Source organism: Ipomoea nil, unplaced genomic scaffold, assembly GCF_001879475.1.
Source record: "Ipomoea nil cultivar Tokyo-kokei standard unplaced genomic scaffold, Asagao_1.1 scaffold0805, whole genome shotgun sequence".
Classification (NCBI taxonomy): Eukaryota; Viridiplantae; Streptophyta; class Magnoliopsida; order Solanales; family Convolvulaceae; genus Ipomoea; species Ipomoea nil.
This window is the reverse complement of record NW_017617233.1, coordinates 21,948-33,043: the sequence shown is the minus strand read 5'-3', so window position 1 is coordinate 33,043 and position 11,096 is coordinate 21,948.

Below are 11,096 nucleotides of genomic sequence, written 5' to 3'. Positions count from 1 at the left end.
ATAACAGCAAAGAAAAAACTAATAAGAATCTATTTGTTTTCTGTCTTTATTTACTTAACAACAACAAAACAAGCAACGGCTTCTAACGCTACAGACGCTATATGTTAATAAGAAGCCGTTGTGCGTGAGTAAAGTGACGCTACGCGTCTTCCTTGTTCGTTTAGCTAACGCGCATCCGTTTTCTTGCTTGCGTATTACAAGATTCGGCACTACAAAAAGGATAATGGTAACCCCACCATTCACTACTTCATTTATGAATTGAATAGTAATAGAAATACATGTCCTGCCGAGACAGAATTTGTAACTTGCTATCCTCTTGCCTAGCAGGCAAAGATTGACCTCCGTGGAAAGGATGATTCATTCGGATCGACATGAGAGGCCAACTACATTGCATTGCCAGAATCCATGTTGTATATTTGAAAGAGGTTGACCTCCTTGCTTCTCTCATGGTACACTTCTCTTCCCGCCGAGCCCCTTTCTCCTCGGTCCACAGAGACAAAATGTAGGACTGGTGCCAACAGTTCATCACGGAAGAAAGGACTCACTAAGTCGGGATCACTAACTAATACTAATCTAATATCTAATAGAATAGAATAGAAAAGAACTGTCTTTTCTGTATACTTTCCCCGGTTCCGTTGCTACGCGGGCTTTACGCAATCGATCGGATTAGATAGATATCCCTTCTTCATCTCAAGGATCTCGGAGACCCACCAAAGTACGGCTGCGTTAGCGCAGGAGTTTTCTTGGTCGCTTTCAGTTTGAAAATGTGTACGTAGCTTCCTTGTACAAGAGCTCTCTCTCTGAGAGCTTGATCGGGAAGCACTCTCTCTGTCCCTCCGCCTCCGTATCTGACCCACCACCCTTGCTTAGCTTGAAGCTTGCTCTGGCTTGGTCTAAACCTACCTACCTTGAATGGCTTGTTTGTGAGTCCCTACCCACCGGCCGGAGCAGGAAGACCTGAACATGTCGTCTATGAAGCCTCAAAGATGCTGCTTATGTTTACCTAAAATGCCGTTGACGTTGATGAAGGAGACTACTGTCGATTGACGATTGAAGGCACATCCTTCCCTATTGTCCTTCTAGCGCTGGGACATAGTCTTTCAATTCATCTCTTCTCCCCTGCTTCATCAGGTATGCAGGTGAAGCAGTAGAAAACCAATCAATTCAAAGATCTTAGATGAAGACGAATCTATGAACAGCAAAATCGTCGGATCGCCTGATTCTGCTTATGCCAATGAGGAAGTAGGTGCTATCTTCAGGTTCGGTCTTTCATTCCTCGCTCGGGGACTCTTTCGTGCTTGCTTGGGGTTCTTGCTTTTTTGTTTAGCAGCCCCGGACCAGATTCAATAGCTACCATACCACTTCACGAAGTGAGCCTCCACCTAGACATAGAAAGTCCTTTTCTAGCGGCTCTGCCTGAGACTGAGGAAAGCCCCATCCCCGAGTCGGTGAAAGCCCAGCTCTTTCGGACTTCAAGTTCCGTGCTTCCCAATTAGTCACTCATCTCGCGCTACTATTGAATCTACTTTTTGATTCACTTTTTGGAACAAAAACAAGAAAGAGCGTGCGTATCTAACTAATAGACTGAGACTCGGCCTTTAGACTATCAGTTCCGTCCTTTTCTTGTCCTTTTACCGGATTCGGACATGAATTCTAACTATACAGATTGTTTTGTTTAAGACATTATCGGGCAAGACTTTAGGTTCAAGTCAAGTGATTGGATAATGGATAGAGCTTGTGCATCTTTTCGTTCATAGTGGGATAGGGTCCCCTTTTGTATCTGACCTTTAGATCAGGGGAGACAGAATCAATTCTAGAAGGTTTCATTCTATGCCCCCCTCTCCTTATCAGTCGAGCTATTTCATAACCTCAACTTTTCCATTGCTTTGGCAGCTGCTCTCGCTTCGTGGCTTGCAGCGCCTGAATCGAATGCTCGAATGTACTTGATTTCCTTTGTCGCTTTAGCTGAGTTCGAATTTCTCTCGGCTGAATTGAATAGTAGCCTCAAGTCATCTGACTATCCCCCATCCTGACTTGGCCCCTCCCTATCCTTCCTTAGCTGCCCTCAAAGCTTCTCTTGATTACTTTCTTTCGGCAAGGGCAGTTGTAGTTTCAAAGAAATCCCGACGAGAATCACTCGAGGATCAGGGGGCAACTACTACTATTATAAGACAGACTTGGTTCAGACGGACCAATGCCCTTCCTTGATCTTTCACCTCATAGATCAAGATCAGGCCCAACTTCTTGCTTTTTTGCTGCTGGCCTAGCTATCTTCCCCTATTTTATTTTCTAGTCTTCCTTTAGCTTTGCAATTGAAACTAAGTTCGATGGCCGAAGCGGCCACACCAACCCCCGTTGCCTGTTATGAATAGAACCAGGCTATGTCTGATTCCTTAATGAATCTGAGATGAGCTTGAAAAAGGCTTTTCATAAACTCTTTTCTTTCTCTCATTAAAGAATGGGGTTCCCATACAAGAAAACAAGGGACGAGTCTGGTGAGAGAGTGAGTCTTCTCCTTGCCTAGATGTGAAAGCCTTTTTGATTTTTGCCTATGATGGCATGCCTGCTGTTACTTCACTCGGTCAATGGGGAGAAACCACCTCACCTTTATATCGCTTTGTTTGATGCTACTTAGACTTGAATCAACCAACCGGATCTGTTCGATCTCCTGCGGCGATGCTGCTTCTTTGACCTGTGCTTCCTACGCCTTTGCCTTTAGTTTAGACTCTTTCCCTCCTGCCTTCAAGTAAGAAATCCTTCGCACCTTTAGTGGTTGAGCTGACCAAGCAAGTCATTTGTTTTTCTTTCTTGTGTTTTCAGTTGCTGTCGAGAGGGCTGTCAAGTCTCTTGCTTCTTTCGTAGCTAATGTTCCCGGCCGTCTAGCATGCCATTCCTTCTCTCATTCTAAGCAGTCGAAGTGGTATAGTCTTCCTCCCATTCTTCGAAGTGAGGTGCAATATCCTATTCTATTATTCTGTCTTCGGTCCGTCAGTCAGCAACACCAAGGCAAGATCGATTCAAGTACAAGCCGAAGCCCAATTGCAGCTACGCCTTTTCAGAAAGCCCTTACTCCAAGAAATTCAATAGGCAGCTCTTCTCCAACGGATTCAACGGCATCGGAGTCGTTGGCAGCAACAAGAGCTAAGACCGCATTGGCTTGGCTTCCATGTCCTTCTTTTTCTTCCTTGTTCGCAGCTACCTATGAGTGAACGGTCGATTCAACTATAGTTCTGGCATCCTTAACATCGCATATTCACGAGCAAAGAGTTTGATTTTCTTTATGCCCATATCTCGGTTTTCAGTAACTGATGTCAGTGTATGGATGGAGGAAGAAGGGTATTCCAGATTTTAGAGAAATTGACTAGTTCTTGTCTTCGCGCTACAGAACTCAGGCATTCTTTCTTAGAACAGAAGGTCAAACTCATGACGAAGTCTGAAACCCTACTTCTTTGTGACTACAGAAGCAGTGCTTGGAAGTCAGGCTCGAGGGATACTCATCTTCGGATAATTCAATATCCAATCTATGAACCACAGAGCGCTAAACAGACAAGCACTCCCTCATCTAATGTCTTAGTTGCCTAGTAGAGTCAGGAACTCGGAGCCTATCACAGAAGAGCTCCCCGGGTCCTCTCAAGCGCCGAGGGCTCGATACCCTATATGTGCTTACCGAAGGAGATGAGCTTGATTCTCATACAAACGTGCAAACAATCAAGAAGAAAGAAGAACATAAACAGAAGAACATCATCAGACTAATAAAGGCGCAGCAGAGTACTCTCTTTGATGGTCTCGCTTCTTCATATCCTCTTTCCATAGAAAGTCTCATCCATAGGAAAGCATGCATTTCAAAGAAAATAGAAAAAAAAGAACTTCTTATTAAGAAAGAAAGAAGAAGACGATTATAACTAGGTTCCCGTATAGATCCACCTTGCTTCAAAATAAAGAGTCAAAACTATTATCATGAAAAAAAGAATAGATTTTTCGAAAAAAAGAAGATTGCTTCGACTTCAAACATGACATTACATGTCATGCTTAACACAGAAGAAGCCAATGTGAGAAAAAGTGAACGAAGGACCAAGGAGGATTCATGAGCAGAAGGAGGAGGAGTAGGAGCGTAAGCCACTCGACAGGAGAGGAGCGAAGACAGACAGAATCGAAGCGAAAAAATTAGTTCATGCCACGACGATCTATATGGAAGGGAAGTTTTGTTGATGCATTCCTCTTGAGAATGAAAAAGAAGAGAGATCTTCTTTTGAACAGGAAAATTTGGTCACGTAGATCTTCTATTTCGCCGGAATTCGTTGATTGCTCCGTACGAATTTACAATGGAAAAACTCCTGTTCGTTGTAAGATTACTGAAGGAAAGGTTGGTCATAAATTTGAGAGTTTGCTTTTACACGAAAACGAAGACCTTCGAGAACAAATATTGGACGGGGAAGAAAAAGGGGGAAAAAGTGAAGTCTAAGCGCATATGGCACGCAAAGGAAATCGATTTCGGCAAGACGTGATCTGAATCGTAGTTCAGATTCAAGTTGGTTTAGTGAGGGCGACGCGAAAGTAACCGAATGGCTCAGTCTTTTAGTTGTCCCAGATTAGAATATCAAAGGAGGACGTTGCAGATGGCGGCGGACACGACTTCTTCTAAGGCTAGAAGACCACTGGAAGACACCCAGGACTATAGCATGTCGTGAAAGAAGCACACTGGGCGGGCGTGCTTCGACCGTGTCTCCGGGCACAGTTGAATGTCAATATCATGAACGCGAGGTGCAGGATACCAGCGCGATAAACCCGGGCAACCACTCCCCTATGTGCCAATCGCTAGCGCATCCAGGGCCCCGGCGCCCAGCTCAGCTGGAGAGGCCTAGCCTGATCTGAGAAGTGCTAATTCGGTTCGGATATACTTCATTAAAGAATGCCACGCCCCTGGAATCAATAAGAAAACAAGTGCTAAGTTTCAGATCAGTGAATAAACCGAAACGAAAGAAGAGACGTTTCTCGCTCGGCGCCTAAAGCGCACTATGCTCCGCTTCAACAATGAGAGTTTTCGGTGGAACCGGTGAACCACGCGAGCTGGTTAGATGCGTGGGACAGAGGGCTCGTAGTACCTGCTAGGCCGGCTACGCAGTGGAAGGGAAGGAGCCTAAATCGACCCCTCCTCTTTTTTTTTCAAAAGCAGTAAGGAGATTGTACTTTCGGATGAGACTAAGCAGCTACCGATCGTTCCGACGCGCCCTTGACCTATTTTGATGTTGACCAAAAACAAACCTATCTCTAAAGTGGAGCCTAGTTTAAGCTGTCAAACAAGTGATGATTGAATGAAAGAAAAAACACTAGTAGGGATATGGATGGAGTCTCGCTCAGTAAAGAGAGTTGTAGGATTCGTAATTGATAAGCGGAACAGAGCCTTTACTTTCAAATGACAACTACTTATTCCTGCTGCGAGGGCGTTGCACGAAACCAAACCGCCCCCCGCCCGATCAAGTACCAGTTGCTTCGCAGGTAGGCCCACTTAGGTTAGGGGCATTGCCCCTCAGTTCTTACCAACCTCCGGTGTGTAATCGACATGTTTCTAGCTAGAACTCGGTCGAATAAGAATCATTGATTTCCTCTGCTGTCAATTTCTTATTCATTCATTGCGCTCGGCCTTCGCTCCTCTCCAACTCAGTCGAGTGGCTTCCGCTCCTTTCTCATCTCAAACCAGAACGACTTTGAACGTTAGGGAAGATAAGGGAAGACCGCCTGAGCGAAGCGACCGAAGGGACTTGACTTATCCGAACCGAACGATAGCAGCTTAAAGCTAAGCCTATCACGAGCAGCGTCGCTCCTTGATCGGCGGGGAGGAGCATCTCAAAGTATGGGGCAAAGGATCAAGCGCTTTGACTTTGTCTCCGGGATCCATCACAGGTTGGGTTTGAGAGCCGTGTGATGGGTGACTATCCAGCACGGTTCGGAGGCACTTTGAGTCTGCGCTGGTGAATGGAAGCCTCCCCTATCAAGCAAGAAGGAAGCGGCTCTTCCCACGCGGAGTCACCATTGACTTCTATTATTATTATGGTAAATCAGTGTATCAAGATGTCAATCTGAGATCTTATTTCGGTTCGATACGTCCACCTACGAGACGAACCTTTGGCTTTCGTCTCGGTAGGTGTATTATTCTACATTTTCCCAAAAGAACTTTCATTCATTTCTTTCTTCCCCGTCTACCACGACGACGAAAACGACGTGAAAAAGCCAGACCCGGAAAGGAGAAGGGCCGGTTTTTTGGGGGGCATTTGGGAAAGTCGGGCCGATCGGGTGTCTTCATTCAAGCGACGGTACAGAAGAAGAACGAAACGAAGTGAGAGGCGGGGGGCAGGGAAAGAGTCGAGTCGATCAGGCTCGACGATCGGGAGAAGCAAAACGAAATCAGGATTTGGCGAAAAAGAAGCAAGGCTATGGATACCATGACCAATCACCATCGATAAAGAAGACTCTTTCTAAATCACTTCGGGTCAGCGGGGCCTTCAAGCATCCGAAATACGCCGGGATTGTAAATGACATAGCGTTCCTGATAAAAAATGACGACTCCGTCAGAAAAACTAAGTTATTCAAGTTCTTTTTCCCAAAGAAGTCCCCTCCGACCGCCCGACGAGTCATCTACTTAAAAGGACCCTCCCTGCAGTCGCCCTTCCTTGAATTATTCGGTCATGCAATACTTATGAATACAAAGAAAAAAATGAATTTCGACCCCGTCGTAGTTCTCAATCATTTCGTGGCACCGGCGTGGCTGAACCATCTACGATGGGGGAGCTAATACACAGGAAAGAAGCTTAGATAGAGAATACGTTCTCGCATCGCTTTTTGTAGAAAGCTCGACCAGCGAGAAAAGTGTTTGGCCGAAGCCAAAAAGAGGTTGATCCACTTTATTCGCCAAGCGAATGATCTTCGCTTCGCGGGAACAACAAAAACCACCATCTCGCTCTTTCCTTTCTTCGGTGCTACCTTTTTTTTTCCAAGGGATGGGGTTGGGGTGCATAATAACCTTTTTTCCGAGGATGCCCGGGAACAACTACAACTCCTAGGTCAATTAAGGAGAAAATATTGGAACCCCATGAGTCTCATGAGTAAGGATAAGGTAATGGAATTGATAGAGAATTTCATAGACCTAGGTAGGATAGGAGAATTGATAAAGGGAATAGAGATGATGATAGAGATCATACTGAGAAACAGAAGAATTCCGTACGGTTACAACTCTTATTTGAACGAAGTTAAAAAAATAAGATCTTTGTTGTCTAATAGAACAAACACTAATACCTTAATTGAATCAGTCAAGATCAAATCTGTTTATCAAAGTGCTTCTCCGATTGCTCAAGACATCCCTTTTCAACCGAGGAACAAAAGAAGATCATTTCGTTCCATTTTAGTAAAATAGTGAAGGGTATTCCATTAGTAATGAAAAAGGGGGTGGAGGGGATCCGTATATGTTGTTCAGGTCGATTAAAAGGTGCAGAAATAGCTAGAACTGAATGCGGAAAGTATGGAAAAACATCTCGTAATGTATTTAACCAGAAAATAGATTATGCTCCTGCGGAAGTATCTACTCGTTACGGAATCTCAGGTGTCAAAGTGTGGATTTCATATAGTTAAAAAAAAGGGGGACGTGCTATATCCGAAACGTACGAAATATAGTAAATATCGTAAAGGCAGATGTAGTAGGGGTTGCAAACCGGACGGTACACAACTTGGTTTTGGAAGATATGGCACTAAAAGTTGTAAAGCTGGTCGTCTTTCATATCGAGCCATTGAAGCAGCGCGTCGTGCTATAATCGGACACTTCATCGTGCTATGAGCGGACAATTCCGAAGAAATGGTAAGATATGGTAAGAGTTTTCGCAGATATCCCTATTACCGGGAAACCTACAGAAGTAAGAATGGGAAGAGGAAAAGGAAATCTACGGGTTGGATTGCTCGTGTGTCCACGGGACAAATCCTATTTGAAATGGATGGTGTGAGTTTGTCAAATGCTCGACAAGCCGCTAGATTAGCGGCGCATAAACTATGTTCGTTAACCAAGTTTGTTCAGTGTGTGTAGCTAATTAGTTAGTGGGGAAATTCAAAAGAATTAGGCGAAGTGTTTGTTCCTGAACGAGGGAAGTGGAAAGACACTAAGGGAGAGGGATATACTCCTTTTTAGAATCGCCGAAATTGTACGACTGTTCCAGGCGTACGACCCGGATACGTTAAGGTTTCTTTCTTCCGGACCGGTTTCTAAAGTTCTAGTAGTAGAAATAAATAAGAAAGAGAAGAGCTAAGATTCAGGGAAGGAAGTTGTTTCAGTCAAACTAAAGTAAGTGGGCTACTCAAACTCTTGAACAAGCGGGCATCTCCTCGAGTTGCAAAGGGCTGCAAGTCAATTGCTGATGTTCGTTATGCTACTGAAGTGTCTCAAGCTGGCTCAGTACTCTCCACTTCCTTAAATACATCCATACTTCTTGAGGTGAGAAAGACGTACCGATTGAAGATGAAAGTACCCCCTAAAGCCTTTTTTCTTTGTCAGATCAGAGCAAGAAAACTCTCTGCAACAAAAGCGCAACGGCGGAGGACCAAGAAACTACCCGACCCGTACATCTGTAACAGTGACAATGGTATTATTGAAACTAGCTTGAACATGAATGACTCCCTTTGGTATTCTACGTGCACTCTTACGTGAACCAATACGTCCATTCCTACGCGAACTAATTCTCGGTATAGCTTTTGCCATATTTTAGGCATCTCGTAAATATGAGTCAGCGATATATGGATATATCCATTTCACGATTCTTTATTTGTACATTGGTTCATTTGGCAAGTCTGATTATCCTTGTCGTTGTTTATGTCTCGGGGTTGGAACAAATTACTATAATTCGTCCTCTTCTACGGATTAGTCGACATTTTTCACAAATTTGACGAACAGAAGCTCTTATTTTCATATTTCCCATTCCTTACCTTAATTGAAATAGACTTGACTTCTACTTCTTGGAAGAAAAAAAGTTTCTTGATATTTTGCATCTCGAATTGTATTCCCGCGAAAGGCATGTGAAAGTTTCAAAATGAATCCTTCGAATCTTTGTTGCGAAGTCGATAAATTATACGCCCTCTGGTTGAATCATAACGACTTACTTCAATTTTTACTGTATTTTATGGCGGTATCCGTATAAACCTACGTCGGATCTTTCCCGAAACATAACTTAGAATCAGATCTTCATTATCTAAATAAACCCGGAACATACTATTCGGAAGCGATTCATTAATGAAACCCTCATGAATTCATTTTGGTTCTTTCATCCCAGGTACAGTAAGTTACCTTGAAGTATCAACTAATGGAGGTAGAACGATATTAGACAACCCCCAAATTTGCACAAATAGGAAGTTTTGGATCCAATTTGGATATTCAAAATCTTACCATATATAACACCAAATTTCTCCACCGATTCCTTCTAGTCGAGCCTCTCGGTCTGTCATTATACCTCGCGAAGTAGAAAGAATTACAACCCCCATCCCACCTAAAATTCTAGGGATTCGTTGATAGTTAGAATAGATTCGTAGACCGGGTCGACTGATCCGTTTTCAATTTGAAATATTTCTATAGGGTCTTTTCCTATTCCTTCTATGTCGCAGGGTTCAAACCAAAAAATTTTTGTTGTTTTCTCGATGTTTTCTCACGTTTTCAATAAAACCTTCTCGTAAAAGTATTCTTACAATATTTTCGGTAATATTAGTGGATGCTATTCGAACCACTCTTTTTCGATCCATATCAGCATTTCGTATAGAAGTTCTTATCTCAGCAATAGTGTCCCTACCCATGATGAACTAGAATTATTGGGGCAAAAAATTTTATACTATCAACGTGTTTTTTTTACTTATTTGTCTATGAATATTCATTATATTATTAAAGAAAGGTATATGCGTGAGACACATTATACTAAATTCTTAATCTATTTCTTTCAAATACTCCACTAGAAACATATCACGATTTCATTTTAGAATACCTCGGGAGCTAATGAAACTATTTTAGTCAATTTCATTGTCTCAACTCCCGGCGATTGCACCCAAAATTCTAGTTCCTTTTGGATTTCCTTCTTGATCAATAACAACTGCGGCATTTTCATCATATCGTATTATCATCCCGTTGTCACGTTTGAGTTCTTTACAGGTACGCACAATTACTACTTCGGATCTTTCTAGGGGCATATTAGGTACTGCTTCTTTGATAACAGCAACAATAATGTCACCAATATGAGCATATCGGCGATTGCTAGCTCCTATGATTCGAATACACATCAATTCTCGAGCCCCGCTGTTATCCGCTACATTGAAATGGGTCTGAGGTTGAATCATATCATTTTTTTACTCTTTTCTTTACAATGCAAAGGGCGAAGAAAAAAAGAAATCTTTTTTGTCCACAAACACAAAAAGAAACCTGCGTTTTTGTTTCATTCCTAAGATTCCTTTCGGTTGGTTCTACATTTTTCTTCTATATCCGAAATAATGAATTGAGTTCGTATAGGCATTTTGGATGCTGCTATTGAAATAGCTCTTCTGGCTATATTTTCTGTTACTCCACCCATTTCATAAAGTATTCGACCGGGTTTCACAACAGCTACCCAATATTAAGGGGATCCTTTTCCCGAACCCATACGTGTTTCCGCGGGTCGTACAGTAACTGGTTTGTCTGGAAATATACGTACCCATATTTTTCCCCCACGACGTGCATTTCGTGTCATTGCTCGTCGACCTGCTTCTATTTGTCTAGATGTGATCCAAGCAGGTTCAAGTGCTTGAAGAGCATATTTACCGAAACAAATATGATTACCTCGATAAGATATTCCCTTCATTCTTCCTCTATGTTGTTTACGGAATCTGGTTCTTTTGGGGTTCTAGTTGATGGTTTTTTCTGAATTCCATCTCTACTACAGAACCGGACGTGAGAGTTTCTTCTCATCCAGCTCCTCGCGAATCACGAATAAAGGATTTCTAAATTTGGATTTTGAATATTCCTTTTTATATTTGTTTGAATTTGAATGAAGATAGAATATTCAAATGAAATGAAGTGAAGATATATATGTATTTACTGAGGAATA